At 49.3% G+C, this 15,895-nt stretch overlaps 1 protein-coding gene across 11 annotated transcripts in view; it reads right to left on the minus strand.

Moving 5' to 3' along the window:
- ST6GAL1 (ST6 beta-galactoside alpha-2,6-sialyltransferase 1) overlaps nucleotides 1–11,874 on the minus strand; it is a 44,393-nt gene extending 32,519 nt beyond the window's left edge. For 6 of the 11 annotated variants that reach the window (XM_088170511.1, XM_088170514.1, XM_088170516.1 and 3 more), the window contains exons 1-2: nucleotides 11,605–11,800; nucleotides 1,873–1,980 (exon numbers count right to left, since the gene is read on the minus strand). The gene's annotated coding sequence lies outside the window, so the exon portion shown is untranslated. Of the gene's footprint in view, nucleotides 1–1,872; nucleotides 3,326–11,604 lie in introns of those variants that run through there. The other 5 variants (XM_088170515.1, XM_088170517.1, XM_088170524.1 and 2 more) reach the window with 4 other exon arrangements.
- Between the last annotated feature and the right edge of the window lie 4,021 nt (nucleotides 11,875–15,895).

Consider the following 15,895-nt stretch of genomic DNA (forward strand, 5'->3'; position numbering starts at 1 on the left):
GCCCTGCCTGTCAGGTTAATCACAGTTAAATGGAAAATCATTAAAGCCTCTGCAGAGCAGAGCACCAGCCAGGAATGCCCCCAAGGCCCACAGCACAGAGGCTCAGATGGATGCCAGCATGGCTGGGAGGGCACCGGCACTGGCAGGGACAGCTGCACCCTCTGGTCACATCAGTCAGATGAGAAGATGTGAGGAATGAAGAAGCCAGGATGGAGCAGGTCTATCAGACACAGGGGAGCAGGATGTGAAACCCAGACAACATCTCAGACAAGAAGTCAAATGAGACACTGAAGAGATTCAGAGCAGGACTGGTCCATGAAGACCACCAAGACAAGGACAGGAAGGCAGGCTGGGAACAAGCCTGAAGAGAAGCAATGACTGGAGCAAATACCTGCTCTGGGGCCACCAGCAGAGCCCATGGTTGCCCTGGTCACTTGTGTCAACCAGCCAACAAATCCTGTCCCCACCCAGGCTCCATGGGGAGGACAACGTTTCATTAGCACTGCCGGGTGATGATTCAAGCAGGATGAGCCCGTGTGGTGGACAGCTCAGCCCTCTCCTCTACCCATAAAACACACACAAAAAAGATCCAACCCTGCCTCTCATTTTGTCACAGCATACTCCTTTCACACAGGAGAAGCACTCACTGAACAGTGCTGAAATAACGTTCTACCTGGGTGGTTTTTTCCCCAGATTTTTTTTAAGGTGTAGTAAATAAGGCACAAAAGCCAGATAAAGTCTCAGGAGAGGCAAACCAAACTCGACAAAAAATTTATTCCTGCCTTGCTTCTTTTACAGCTGCTATGAAATCAAACAAACCTTAAAATAAACTTCTCACATCCCTTGTTGCCAGACCGTTGCAGAAGGACAGACCCATTATCAGGTCTGCACATGGGCCGAGCTCTTGGCCACAGAACTCCATTTCACAGACATCAGAAATTAAGAGGAGACAATTCCTGGCAGCTTCCTAGAAGAGCACCCAGAATTGGCCGAGTACCCTGTGCGTGCCTCAGCTCCTCATTTACAGAGCTGCTTTCCCACAAACACACCATGAACTGCAGCTGCTCAGACGTTTACAAGCAGCACACAGAGGAGCCTATTGGACAACTGGTGTTTCTGTCCTTGGGGCAGAGCTTAAATGCACAAGTAAAGCACAACCTCAGAGCTGCAAAAAGGAAAATGAAAACCCCACTAAACAACCACAAATGCAGATCGAGTATGCACAATGAGCAAGGCAGCATCAAGCCAAGCAGCAACTGTGAAACCACACAGTCAGAACCTGCCATGCACAGAGGTCACATTTGGGCTGTGTAACTTAAAAGCTGTCCTGCCTTCTGAGAGCCTGGCTTTGCAATCCCTTCTGTATGTCCAGAGAAAATACAGACGCCCTTTCCCTTTCATTAAAGATCCACTCTCTTTTATTAATACAAATTCTAGGACAAATCAAGGGCTACTGCAGACCACTGGCAATTAATTCTGTAAGCTGGCAGCTTGTGCTCAAACAGAAGAATGATCATCATCTCAGAGGAACTGGATCTGTGCAAATACTGTAACTTCAACAGCATCACAGAAGAGCAAGAAACCTAACACCATCCCTTCTGCAGAAGAGAGGGCTCAGCAACCAGGAACACAGAGCAGCAAAGGCACTTGAGCAGTGCCTTAGTCAGGGATCTGAGACTGATGTGATCACTGCTGCCAGACCTCAACCCCTGCCATCCAAAACAGGAGTAGGAATGGAAAATGCAGTTACTGATTGCTAGGCTGGCCACAAGCCCAGGGAAACACAGACCAAATTATTAGGACATTATCAGGATACCCTAGAGAGGAAATACCCTGCCATTGGACTTTCTTCCCAGGAACAGAGACACTCACCTGTTGCAAGGCAAACTGAAACAGGACTTTGTCTCCCACGTGTCTCCAGGATACAATGCAGCAACAGGGACACAGCTGATGCCTAAAAAGGCTGACTTGGAACAGAGACTAAACAGAGCAAAAGGAATAAAACAGGTATTTACTGAGAGGATACACCTTGGGCAGTGCAAGAGCCTGGCCAGGGCTGCACCCAAGTCTAAGAGGAGTTTCACTGAGAAGTTTTACACTTTTATGAGTTTTGGTTCATCTACAATTGTCCAACCACAGCCCCAGGCTATGAAGTCTCAGCCCCCTGCCTTGCCCCCTTTCCCTTCACCATTGTTTCTGCTTTTGGGTACCAGCTGTCCTTGATTCTCTGGCTGGGAGGGGATTGCTTTGTCCAACTACCCTGTGAAGAGAACTTACTGACACCTAACATGAAATTTCACAGTTATACACCAAAGAGCAGGGAGTCTGAAAAATATAGAAGCTAAAACCCAAGGCATCACAGCTAATCCCCACAGTCACAGCTCTAGCAAGAGCTGCACCGTGGCCATGGAGAAAGATGACCTGGGCAAGTTATGGCTGATCCAACCTCTCACCAGCCATAGCCTCATCCCAGCAATGTCCCAGCAGGATTCTTTTCCCACACCTACCAACTTTCTCACTGCTCTCCCCAGGTACTGCAAAGACCAATATTTCCATTTCAAACCCATCTTGCTCAAGATGAGCTGAACTTCCCTGATACTCTTCCCTAAACCAGAGATAAAGAATTTCTTTCTCCAGTGAGCAACATCAAAATAGCTTCTCCACAGGCCTTTTTTAAGGGCCTAGTTTTTGCAGCTCATCTGCTCTGAACCATTACACCTACTTTTTGACACAAACACACAGCTAATACTCTCCTGGTAACTGGCTATAAAAAAAATTTCATCAGAACTACTGATAACACCAACAGCTAAATTCGGTTTTGTGAAAAATAGTAAGTGCAACTACAGAGAAGAGACAGAATGTATTTGGACATTTGGAGAGTGGGTAGGAGTTTTCACAGCAGTATTTTTGGGTTTGGATTTTTTATCCCAAGAGTTTGTTTTCATGAAACCTAAGAAAAAGAAAGCTGAGGATGTGGGAGGGCTAAAAGACACTGAAGGACCAGAAAGACCAAAAGCTAAGAGATGGCTGCTTAGGAATCTGGCAGGGGCTGAAAGGGGCTACAAGGAGCAATACTGGAAGGATGAGAAGGTTTCTTGGAGCATATGGCTAGCCTGGAATTTGGCCAAAGGTAAACAACATTGAGACTGTAAGACACAGCATTAAAACACATCTGGGGGGAAATGTCAGATAAGGGGAAGCAAGATATGATCACCTTCTCACCTAGCCTGAGTTTTTCACTGCAGAAAAACACCCAGTGATGCAAAAAGCAAGGCATGGACACAGCCTGTGGTTACTGAAACCCTGGCAGGTGGGCTTAGGGCAGCCATGGCAGCCCATGCTCTCCAAAAATCATCACCACCATCCCACAGTCTCCAGCACCAGCTGGCCAAGAACAGACAAGCACTCGGGGGAAGGTGGGGGGCTAGCAACACGCTCACAGCTGCTCCCCCTCCCACTGGAGCCCTGCCTAGCGTTTAACCACACCCCGCGTGTGTTCTCCTCCAAATTAGGGAGTTACAGCAACCAGGGGAAATCCACGGGGGAGAACGTGGGAAGGAAGACCAGAGATCTTGTGACAGCAGCGACTGGTTCTATGAGCTCAGCTCCCTGCCGAGGGGCTGAGACGGGCTCTGACACACTGGACAAGCGGCTGCGACACAGTGGCAGTGACAGAGCCGCCCCTGTCCTGCCCCAGCCTCGGAGACAGCCACCCCTCCGCGGCAGGGTGCTCCTGTCCTCGGCTTCCACCCCACGCGTGGCAGGACACGACCTTCACGCCTGGGAACACCTCACAGATGTGAAGCGCTGGCAGCAGCAAGACAATGTTTAGGTGCACAATTAAGCATTTGAAACATCACCTGCAGGGTTTGACTTGCTGTCCTCACCCAGCGTAAAATCTCAGCTCAGAGGTTGCAAAGGAATAGTGGGGGGGGGAAAAGGGTGTTTCTGCAATACCTCAAATATGTGAGGCTTCCAGAGTGTTGTCTGCATGAAGACAGATGGGAAAAATCAAGCCAAATTATTGCCAGGAATTAATTTTAAAAGTATGAGATAATATGCATTACTGACCTTGGTACGCTCCCACATCTGTAGCCATGGTAAGCTTAAATTTCCTTCATTTCCATTCACTTCCAGCATGAACTAAACGAATTTTAATTAAGAGAGTCCAGGCTGAAACTTAACACAATTTCTGACATCAGCTTTTCTAACCATTCCTTAATTACACTTTCTGAATTTTCCTCCTTCGATTGCAAGCATATGATTATCTGTCTAATTAAACAATTCCTCCATAAATATCTAATAGTTACCCAGCTGCACTTCCCTAGTAACTAGGCAAACTTAACCTTAGAACATGTAGTTCATCTGAAAGAGATGAGTGTTTTGCAAAGTGATTTACAAAGTGGTAAGAAGTTTCCAAAATTGAGAGTAGAAAGGGAGAGGGGAGCTATATCACACTTGAAAATTAATGACTGTTATCCCAGGTGCAGACTTTAAGGAGTTCACCTCAATTTTTAAAAACGCACTTCTAACCACATTTGAAATTGCTGAGCCACATCCACAGAACCTAAAATAATTGTGACTCCACACCTACCCTATGTTATATAAGAATAAAACAGAAGACACAAGTAACAACTGCTGTGAAAATTAGCAGATAAATCTACAGAAAATTACATTGCATTCACTCAGTTCCCCACCTTTCTGCTCTGCTCAGACCCCCGTGGTAAAGCAGGCAGCCTGGCAGTGGTCCAAGCACACAGCACATGGAATCACTGCCCAACTCCAAGGCTCCATCACCTTTTCATACTAGTCAGTCCACAGGTAGCTGGATTCAAGACAGCTGTTCTTTAAACAAAGATTAAATTAAATTTGAAGAGCCTAAAATTGCCAGTGCTCCCTCACTTTATCCCATTAGCAGAAAGTCTGACTGACCCATCACACAAGGCATTCCAGCCATTGCTCTTCCTGTCCAACTGGGAATTCCCATATCTCTAAAAATACCCTTTCATGTCACTGGCACAAGCAACACTAATTTCTACCAGTTCCATTTTTGCCTTTGGGAATCCCCTGCCTCCAATACTAAAACATATCCTTGGGACTATTTACTCTCTGTTCCCAATTCCTTCACCCTGAACACCATCCCTGTCCAACTGAAACCTGCCCCTGCAGCATTTGCTGGAGGCAAGTCATAACACATCCCTTACTGGGGAGGAGGTTTCCGTCCACAATGGGTTCTGTTCAGAAAGGTGCAAGGCAGCTCCCTAGGCAGCTACAGACTTCACAAAATAAACGTTATCAAGCTCTGGAAGGAATTTGTTAAGGCACAACCAGTCACTCTTCGATGATCTTCCCAAGAAAGCAACACTCTCATGGACATAAGCACTTGTGAAAGTGGATTTCAAGATTGCAAGAAGAGCTATTAATAAGAAACAAGCTTCATATTCACAGACACTTCATCTGGATGAGAGCAAAATCCATCCAGCCCCTTCCAGACTCTCCTAAAACATATAAAGTATTCATCAGACTTGCCTGTGAAATACCAGCCCAGAGGAGCCAGAACACAACTTTTCCATCTTTGTAAGGGAGGTCCATTAGCAGAAATGTAGTAAAGTGTCCAACTCCCTGACACTTACTTACACTGAAGCTCTGCTGGAAAAGTACAAATATAAATCTCTATGAAAATGTAAGCAACCCAAAAAATATAAAGTATCATAGAATCATCACAGAAGGGTTTGGGTTGGAAGACACCTTAAAGATCATGTTGTTCCAATCCCCTGCCATGGGCAGGGACACCTTCCACTATCCCAGGCTGCTCCAAGCCCATCCAGCCTGGCCTGGGACACTTCCAGGACCCAGGGGCAGCCACAGCTTCTCTGGGCAGCCTGTGCCAGGGCCTCAGCACCCTCACAGGGAAGGATTTCTTCTAATATCCAACCTAAACCCACTCTCTGTCAGTTTGAGGCCATTTCTCCTTGTCCTGTCCCCCTGGGCTCTTGTAAAAAGCCCCTCTTCACCTTTCCTGTGGGCTCCCTGCAGCCACTGGAAGGCCACAGTGAGGTCACCCTGAAGTCTTCACTTCTCCAGGCTGAACAATCCCAATTAGCTCAGCCTTTCCTCACAGGAAAGGGGCTCCATCCCTCTAATAATCCTGGTGGTCTCTTCTGGACTTTCCCCAAGTGGCCAATGTCCTTTCTGTGCTGGAGACCCCAGACCGGGTGGGTACAACCCTCCAGGTGGGGCCTCGTGAGACCAACAGGGAGATTTTATCCCAACAATTACAGTCTTGTACATCTACATTTCTAATTTCTTTAAGACCCCTTGCAAGCACAAAGAATGGCAAGACCACAGAATTAACACAGTGATCATCCTGGACCAAAGTAGAATCTTGAAATCAGGAAGAACTTAATTGTGAGGGAAGGAGATAAAAAAAGAAGCCAACCAAATAAATAAACATTACCCCAACTTGGTTAACAAAGGATCACAGTCAAATTTTCAGTCTTGCTAGGTAGGTGCAGCTCACAGCATAAAGACATCTTCTCATATTCATTTAAGATATAAAATAATTGCTTTTGGGGTGCTCTATGCCTTCAGAAGAGAGCAGCTCAGGCAACAGAGCTCTGTTTGCAGCCTTTCCTAAGGATTCTGCCTTACAAACAAATTTAGAGCTAAAAAGTCATTACTCTGATGTTGTACATTAAATGTTATTTCAAGGTTAAAGTGGGTCCTTGAGATTAGCAGGGGGAAATCAGAGGGAAACCAGGACCACAGATGTCTTTTAGTCCCAAGGAGATCCATTTTAGAAAGCTGTCATTGCCACACAACTGCCATGGCATTTTCTATTGTCATTCTGTCCCAGTGAGGGTCATCACACTCTCCCCACACACTTGGGACACAGGGTATGTGCAGAAAATCCAGTCAACACAGTCAGGCTGATTGGAACTCCTCTGATTTTCTAATCAGCAAACGCTGTACCACAAAGACACCAAGGGCAAGCTGCAATGCATATTAAAAAATTAATCACTGCTGTCAACAACTTTTATTTTTCTGCAAAATTTTACAGCTGAAAAGCCAAACTGCTGCAGCCACTGTAAGCAAAATGGATGTAATATTTAAGAAGAGAGCATTAGCTTGTTCCCAGTTTCCACCAGCCCCAGGAGTCCCAGGCAGAAGCTGAGCTCTGTGACAAACATGCTGCCAGTGCCCAGGGATCAGTGTGGGATGTACAGCCAGAGACACTGGCATCCTGTGCTGGGTGCATTCGGGTTCTCCACTTCCTCAGCAGCACTGAGGTACCAGGAGCAGCTTTGCTCAGCTCATTTTCAGTCGCTGCCACTTCCCAGAGCTAACACACATCAGGAGCACACAGAAACGTTAGCACAGTCTGGCACAGAGCTCCCTCCTGCCTGTACAGACAAACCATTCCCAGGAAAAGGAGTCTGGGGCACAGGAGACAAGGGAGAAAAGCAGAGACCTCTCTCCACTTCAGCGTCCTGTTGTTAGAATGGAGACATTGCACATAATATCTCCCAATCTTACAGACAGACCGTTTTATTTTAGTTATTTATAGAAAAAGAAACTGCAAGATGCTGTGCTGCAGCTTTCTATACCAACCTCTGTTTGTGAATGGAGGTTGTGGGAACTTGTGAGCAACAGACCACAAGTAAAAACATTTTAAAAAATCCCATTGGATGACCTGGTGGCAGAGGTCCTAATTTCAGAGACACCCCAAGCCATGCAGCCCAGGAAGCTTCCAAATGTTGCAGAGGGACCAGCAAACCCAAGCTAGGCAGAGGCACCGCTTGGAACCTGCTGAGACAAAAAACTACAGGGCAGACCTCCTCTGTTCTGGTTTCACAGAAGAGCTCCTGAACACCCACAGACCCAAATTATGTTCCATACCCAAGATCTGCACTTGAACATGCTGCTGTACACACACTCCACTACAACGGTCCATGCTACTGGGATGTGCTGGGAAGCAAACACTCACCAGGACATGCATTTCTCATTGCTTCCCAGCATCCCTCAGACCAAAGGATCTATCCTGCAGAGCTGGGATCGTAATGACAGGTAGAAATGGGCTTAAGTGCTGCCTTAAATCAGTCAAGTCACTGCTTTGCAGATGCAGTCCTGGACTCTCCTTTTTATCATCATTCACCTCATCGCTCTGGGAATCAGCAGGAAAACTCATCTGCAAGTGGAACAAGCAGATGTGCATTCACATTCAGTGCTATCAGTGACCCACAGGGAGGGATTTTACAGAGGCTTTGGGTTCACAGCTCACTAGAGGCTGAGCTGCAGCACACATTCAGAAAGGCAATAAACCTTCATTTTTACCTACAAGTGGCTCAAACATGTAAGTTCTTCCAAGATTTTTAATCACACAAGTGATTAGAGGAACTGATAACAACGATCCCTGCTGGCTCGACATCTAAGAGCACTTTATACGGAAAGCATCTCATTTCATCTTCTAGTTTTTTTCATCAGCACAATTATAATTAAAAGAACATTCAAAGGAACCACTTGTATTTCACACTTCATTGACAAGTTACCCAGTCAAGCAGCACAGACTTCAAGCACATCTGAAGCCACCAGGAATGTCCTTCAAACACAAACACGTCCAGCCCCTGAGCCACCTTATACTTGGAAGCAAAGCCTGTCCTTGGTGAAGCAGTTACAGTGAAAGCCGTAATATGTAGGTCAGCTATGGCTAAGACAAAGTATTAGATTGATTCATAATGCCCTCCGATTGCTAATCCTGTGCAAAATTGTGATTTGCATTACTCTTCCAAAATCTGAAGGCTATGAGAAAAGGTCTAGATACTTTGTAAAAGATCATCAAAACAATTCTGTCAGACCTTTTACGGTGATGTTTATGAACGTTGATTAGAGAACAGGAAAATGACATTTTCACCGTCAGCTGTGCACACCACTGAATCTCTCGCGTGGAAAAGGACGAGGACCACAACTGCAGCATCATTTCTGCCCTTCCAAAAACTGCCAATGCAACAGCAGAAGGGTGTGAGGAGAAGCACTGGTGGTCAAAGACCTTGAGTTCAATCATCTCCTCCACATCAGTCAGCCTGAGAGCAAAGGGCAACACAGCCTGATCCATTACCAGCCCCTGGTTTCTCCAGCCCAGAGCAGGGCAGGAGCTGGGTGAGACTGTGTGCCCACGCGTGGCTGGGGTGCCTGTGTGGGCATTGGGGACACACCCCTCGGCACAGGGCTGCCTCCAACAGAGCCACAGGGACAGAAACCTCTGAATGCACAGTGATCTGCTCCTGTAGCAGCTTCTCTGCACCACTGTCTCAAGGACAGTTAAGATACAGAATATTACTGGCTCCATCTGCTCTGCCCTTCCTTAGGCCACCCCTGCCCACCTCATACTGGCCCCTCTAATTCCTCTCATGGATTCCCAGCTCCTGCAGGGGATGACTCTGGCAGCAGCCACTGCAAAACAAGGTTGAAGCACTCATTCGTTTTGTCCCTAGAAAACTAGGTCTCCATGAACAATGATACACCTGCATTTCCACTCTTTGGTTTTAACCAAGTTAGAGCACACAAACAGCAGCCACCAGAGCAGGCAGCCTGCTCAAAGCTGCATCAATAAATATCTTTGTGTCCAGGAATTAAGTAGATATGATCACATATTCCTCTTTTCTGAAACCTAACCGCACATTTGCTGCCAGCAGGACACACACACACACACAGAGCTGAGCACTGCAGCTCCAGCGATAATGTGGCAGCTCACTAATGTGTCCATCTCCGTTTTCAGGCCACACACCACTTTTGCCAGAGGACCCCACAATGTTCCTACTAAACCCACAAAACACAGTTCCTTCCACCGTACTTAGCTTACCTAAGAGAAGCAACTATTAAATGAGAGAAGAAAAGCAGTGGATAAATTTATCTGGAGCCAAGCTGCAGCCTTGCACAGCTGTCCTGTCCCCACCACCGACAGAGCACACACCTCGGCACTACAGAGCTGCTCATGCCTCCAGCACCACCACCAAACCAATTTCTTTGCTGAACCAGAAGGAAATAGATGATTTGCCTTGACTCAGCAGCTCCATCACCTCCAGAGGAGTGGGCTATGCCCAGATGAGGCCATCAGCTGCCCAGAGCAGACCTGCCCATGGGCTGCCTGCCCTCTGAGATCCCCACACTGGCTCACTCCAACCCCCCAGGCCCTCACCCTCCCACACCAAGAACTGCAGCTAACAGGAGAAGTCTTCCTCATTAGACACTGCCCTCTGTCCCAGGGGCTTCTCGGGAAAGATTTTTCTTGCTAATATTCTTCCTCCTGGGGAAGATTTAGCACCATTCATATCTATATGAGCTCCACCTAAAGCTTCCCTGACACAGTGACTCAGGACACCGTGATGAAACACAAGGGATGAGTGTCTGTATTTTGTCCTGGACACCAGGAGATGAGGAGAACTTTCCAAGATACACAACCAAGATCAGTAGAATACTCAGTTTTTGCAGCAAAAGCTGAGACAAAAGCTGTCCCTTTCCCCCTCAATGACACACCTTATGTATGCTTACCCCATTCTGCTGGGGTCTCCTTCTACTTACTCCCCTCTGAGCAGGATGATGATGCAGCCTTGCATCACAGCACTCCCATCTATTATCCCAGCTTAGTAAAAGTATTCCAGGTTAGCTACTAGTCTTTAGGCGAGTGCAGTCCTTTGAGTGTGCCACTAAAGGAGGAGTCACACAGAGAGAGTTACACTCATTCCTCACACATTAATAGGCAGCTCTGGTTTCTCACTCCCTCACAGCCAAGAAAATCTCCTGCTACATCCAGCTGCTCTGCCATGGCACCTTTCCCCTTGCAGATATTTCTGTTTTGACACTGTCAGTGATTAGATCCAGTTGCAGCAAACAGATATGGAAACAGCATAAAGTAGCAGCAGCAGTTCCCACTCCTTCACCCCCTGGTCCCCGTCCACTGCCCTGATTTACCGGGGGCTCATAAATGCAGGAACAGAGATTTGCCCAGGAAGACTAGAACAAAAAATACGCTACACATTATTTATTCTCGCTGCAGCCTGACCTGCTGCGCGCTAGCAGAGACGAATGCAGCTACTTCTGAAATTACTCACAGAGCAAATCCCTTGCTAGGGCTGGCGGGTCCCGGGCGAGGGGAACACAAACCGGGGGCAGGCAGGGGCCGGGGGCTGCCTCACCCTCGCCCACCCGCTGTCCCCCGGTGCCGCCGCCGGGCGGGCTCCGCAGCCACCATCGACTTTTGTGCTGCCCGAGCCCCGGCGAGGGGGGAGAGCGGCAGGGGGGACCGGCAGCCGCCATACACATCTGCCGTGCTTAGAAGTTTCTACTGATGGGGTGATCAGCATGAATAATAAGAATTAACAAAAGTTACGCCGCAGCGGAGCTGGCCCGCCCCACGCTGCCCACCGGAGCCCCCTCACACCGGGGCCGCCTCACGCCGCAGGCGGGGCACGGCCCTGCCCGTCCTCCCGCCACACCTGCGACCCCCGCGGCCCCTCACTCAGCCCTCGCTGCCTCACCCCCCTCCATCCCGGCCCCGCTGCCCCTCAGCCGCTCCCCGCCAGCCCGGCCCTTCTGCCCCTCACTCACCACCGACCCTCAGTCACCGCCGGCCCCGCCTCACCGGCCCTCGGCCGGCCCCTCACTCACGGCCGCCGCCCGCCTTTGTTGCCGCCGCGGCCGAGGCATTTAAGGCGCTGAGGCGGGGGGAGGCGGGAGCCGCGGCTGAGGCGGGGGAGGCGCCGCCGCCAGCCCGGCTGCCTCGGCGGGCACGGGGCATCCTTCTGGCCCTTGTCATCCTCCGCCCCTCGGGCACCGCCGCGGGGAGGAGGAGGAGCGGCGGCCGCCGAGCCGTCCCCCAGCACGGCGCGGTGCTCCTCGGCCCGGCGAGCGGCGGTGCCAGCGGCGAGGGGCTCGCTCGGTGCCGCGCACCCCGCAGCGCCCTCGGTGGGAGCCCAGCGCCGGCCCGGCCCGGCCGCCTCGGGGGGCTCCGTGTGGAAAGGCACAAAAAGCGATCGCTCCCCGTTACGGACACGGGCAGAGCCCCGCGCTGGCACAGCCAACATCTAACTCCATCGCTACAGGCTCATTTCGGATATACGCTGCAGATACATCAGTAGTTCATTAGCGAGCCGCAGGCAGCTTCCCCCAGTGCCTATTTCAGGTGCTTTCACCCAGGGAGAACCCTCCGGGCCACGGCTCCTCAGGGCACCCCCTGCACCCCCCGGGATGCCCACGGCGTGGGAAATGGGCCACATGGCTACTGCCTGCCTGCTGCTGGCTACAGCCTTCAACTGCTTTTGGCCTCTTTGTCAAACAAAAGCACGAGCGGGGATCAGTGTGTGCCGTACATTTTGCCAAGCTACATAGTAATCAGGCTCCAGGAAAGGCAACCTGATTAATGTGATCATAAAAGCTCAAACTCTGAGCCTCGGCCATGCAAGCCGAACAAAGCCTACAGCCTTCCACTACTTTTGGCTGCTTCTCTGTCAAACAAAAGCACGAGCAGGGATCAGTGCGTGCAATATATTTTGCCAAGTTATGTAGTAATCAAGGTCCCGGCAAGGCAACCTGATTATTGTGATCATAAAGCTCAATCTCTGAGCCCTGGCCATGCAAGCCAGAACAAATGCCCTGCTTAAATCAGCGCCAGTCCCTGGTGGGGCTGCAGGACACGGTACCCCTGTGCCTATCCGGGCAGCTGTGATTCCAGTGTTTAACTGGAAAGAGCAAGCAAACTGTTTCTGGGGTTCATCCCTGCTTTTCCAACTTGAAAGGAGTCAGCATCTGGTGTGGGGTTATATCCCACAAGTTTGTGTCCAGAATCAGCATCTCACTGTGCATTACTTTAACCTTGGCTACAGACGATGTTCCCTCACACAGTGGACCTATCTGCTCAGACTGGATGGGGCAAGGTCTTCACAAGGGCTTTCCAACATCAGAGAGCATAAAACAGCGGCAAGGATACATAATAAGTATTAGAAAATAAAAGTACAATTACAAGATGAAAATACAAAAGTATTACAAAATAAACCCTCAGAAAGAAAGTAGCCCACAGAGCTGTCACAGCGTTCAGGTTCACACTGCAACTCCGTGCACTCTCCAGGTACTCCCGTTACGGCTGGTTCCAGTCTGAACCAGGTGCTGGAGGCAGATCTGACAGGGAGAATTGTGGCTTTCATGTCTCCTGTGCCTCTGCCCTGTTGCAAAGGGGCTGGATGGGATGTTCCCTGCAGCAGTTTGATGCAGTACTCGGGAGAATCAGGGAGGCAGAGCCTGCTTACCTGGACGAGGTGCAGGATTCGTGTCTTGGTGGGTTTACACACCCCGTGCCTTTGACAGCCCTTGGCTGAGAGTGCTGTTCTTGGAGCATGAGCACTGAAGCTGGGGGTTCACAGCCGGCAGACACTTCGTGGTTCAGGGTACTTCCTGGCTTTTAAAAGCTGGTTAAGCCTTACATATGTGCTGAACCTGAAGGCAGATGAGCTCCTGCGGCTCTCTTGAGTAGGGACATAAGTGAGATGGGCAGCTGGCCAGCCCACACTTACCACTAATTGGGGTATGTTTATGTGGATGTTTGCTCAGAAAGGTCTTAGCCTGGGCTGAGAGCCTTCACTCAGCATCTTCTCCGTTCTTTTGTACTTAGACCGTGTGGAGGTAGGTACCTGCTGTCAGTGCAAGGAGTTGCACAAAAGCCCCCTGCCCTCCCCTTCAGGTCTTCAGGTCAGGAGCACACAGGGCTTGCTCTTCCTCTACCACTCCCCTCTCGCAGAAGTCCCCTTCTCACCACTCCTTGGCTCCAAATCAGATTCCCCTTGTGCTGGGCTGCTTGCAGAAAGAAGCATAATTTAACAATTTCATCTGCCTGGATACTACAGAAATCGCCAAACCACTGTAACACTTCTCCAACACACATACACACACACACAAAATCTGCTCATCCCTCCCTTCTTGGTGTAATGAAGTTTCAGACCCATGAGGGTGCCTGAACAGGGACCACCCATGGTGGATAAAACCCTTCCCCTACCTTTGAAAACTCTTAACAAATTCTGCAGATAACCTGAAGCAATGTGCTGGAGCCCAGGAGCCTCTGGGGGGTGAACCTCACCCACTCACCTTGCCATGCCCCCGGGCAAGCAGCAGCAGGAGACCACAGTGGGGGTGAGGGAGAGCATCCAGATTCCAGAGGGCTGCGCTGGCTTTTTCAGGCTTATGACTCCTACCTTCCAACAGAGCTTCTTTCTGGAGAACAAAGCTGGCATCAGCATCTTCGTTCAAGTCATTTTTTCCTACACTTCAGAACAGGCAGTTCAGGGAAAAGTGCTGGGAGTCATAGTCCCCCCCTCTCGATTTGTCACTCTAAAGAGATGGGCAGAGTCAGAAGAACAGCATATAAAGGTGGCTTTTGTCCAAGCATGCTCTTGTCCTGTCCCAGCCACATCCCAGGCCAGTTCAGGGATTCCTGTACCACCCCCAGCATCGGCAGCTGCTGCTGTGTGTCCCAGCACTGCTGATTTTCTGGGCTCTGTGTGTGTGACTCCCAGTCATGACTGAATCACTGGGGAAGGGGCACACTTACCTGTGCAGTGCTAGAAACATGACAGAGCAGCGCTCAGCTGCTCAATGAAGTGATTAATATTTATGCTCTGTGCCTGCTAATATTAGAAGTTTGAGAACAAAAGAGAATGCTTTAATGGGGATTTAAAATGAAATCTTCCTCAAAGACTCCTTCCTTTACCAAGAGGCCTGTAAAGGTGGGTTTGAGTGGCTTTTACATGTAAAAATATTTTGCCACATCTTCAATTTCTTAGCTCTTTGCTTAAGGCTCTAATAGTCTTATGACAAAGAGTTGCCACGTCCTGGATTGCCTGACCTGACTGTCTTTAAACTGCAGGGAAACCACACATGCTGGGCAGAGCAGTTTGCAGAGAAGTCCCACCATGCTCGGGCTGTGCGTGAATACCTTCACCCTGTGCAATGGCAGAAATTCTCTTCAGAAGCTTCTGGCTCTGCACGGTGAAATCAACCAACAAAAAATACTGAAATTCATCTTAGCACCCCACATCATGCTTCCTTGCTGCCAAAACCTGCATTCTTGACAGAAGTTTGTCTAACCTGGTCTTAAAAACATTTGTTGGTGGAGATATGCCAACCTGTATATTTTCCAGTCCTTATTTATCCTGCAGTTGGAAAGTTTCTCTCAATGTCTTTTCAAAAATATTATTGTAATTTTCCCCTATCCCCAGTGGGAGACCGATTTACAGTCTTACTCTGTGGTTGTCTTTTATACACTTAAAGGCTTAACTCGTCTCCCTAGTCCTCCTTCTTCTGAATTAACCAATGCCAGTTCATTCCTCCTGCCCTCACAGGTCATATTTCCAAGTCTTTCACTCTTCCTTGCTGCCCATCTCTGGTTCTTCCCCAGTCAGGCTTTATCTTTTGAACTCTGTCCTGAAGTGTGCCCTTCTCCGAGCAGAGGGAAAGGGTTGCACGGTGTGCACAAGTGCACTTCTGTCTGTATTCTTCATTTCATTTATTCTTCTCATAGTAGGAGTATCGTTAGAGGCTCATGTTCAGCCTGGCCAAGGATTTTTTTTGTAAGATCAGTGCCCTCCAGCCCCTGGCCAGGCTCCCCAGGCAGCAGCAGCCAGACCCCTCCTCAGAGAGGGATGTTGAGCAGAGAGCAGCACGATGCCACTTAGCCCTCTTGCCCCTGCTCATGCTTTTCTTCCTGGCCTCTGAATTCTCATGGGTGCAGTTTGCAGGCAAAAGTGAAAAAAACAAGAGTTAGACTGCGGTGTTTCATCCCTTGGCCTGCTCCAGCCTCCTGGGGCTGAGCGAGTCCACAGAGCCCATGATTCATTATGCCTGTGTTGTATTT

This window comes from Sturnus vulgaris, chromosome 10 (assembly GCF_052056855.1).
Source record: "Sturnus vulgaris isolate bStuVul1 chromosome 10, bStuVul1.hap1, whole genome shotgun sequence".
Classification (NCBI taxonomy): Eukaryota; Metazoa; Chordata; class Aves; order Passeriformes; family Sturnidae; genus Sturnus; species Sturnus vulgaris.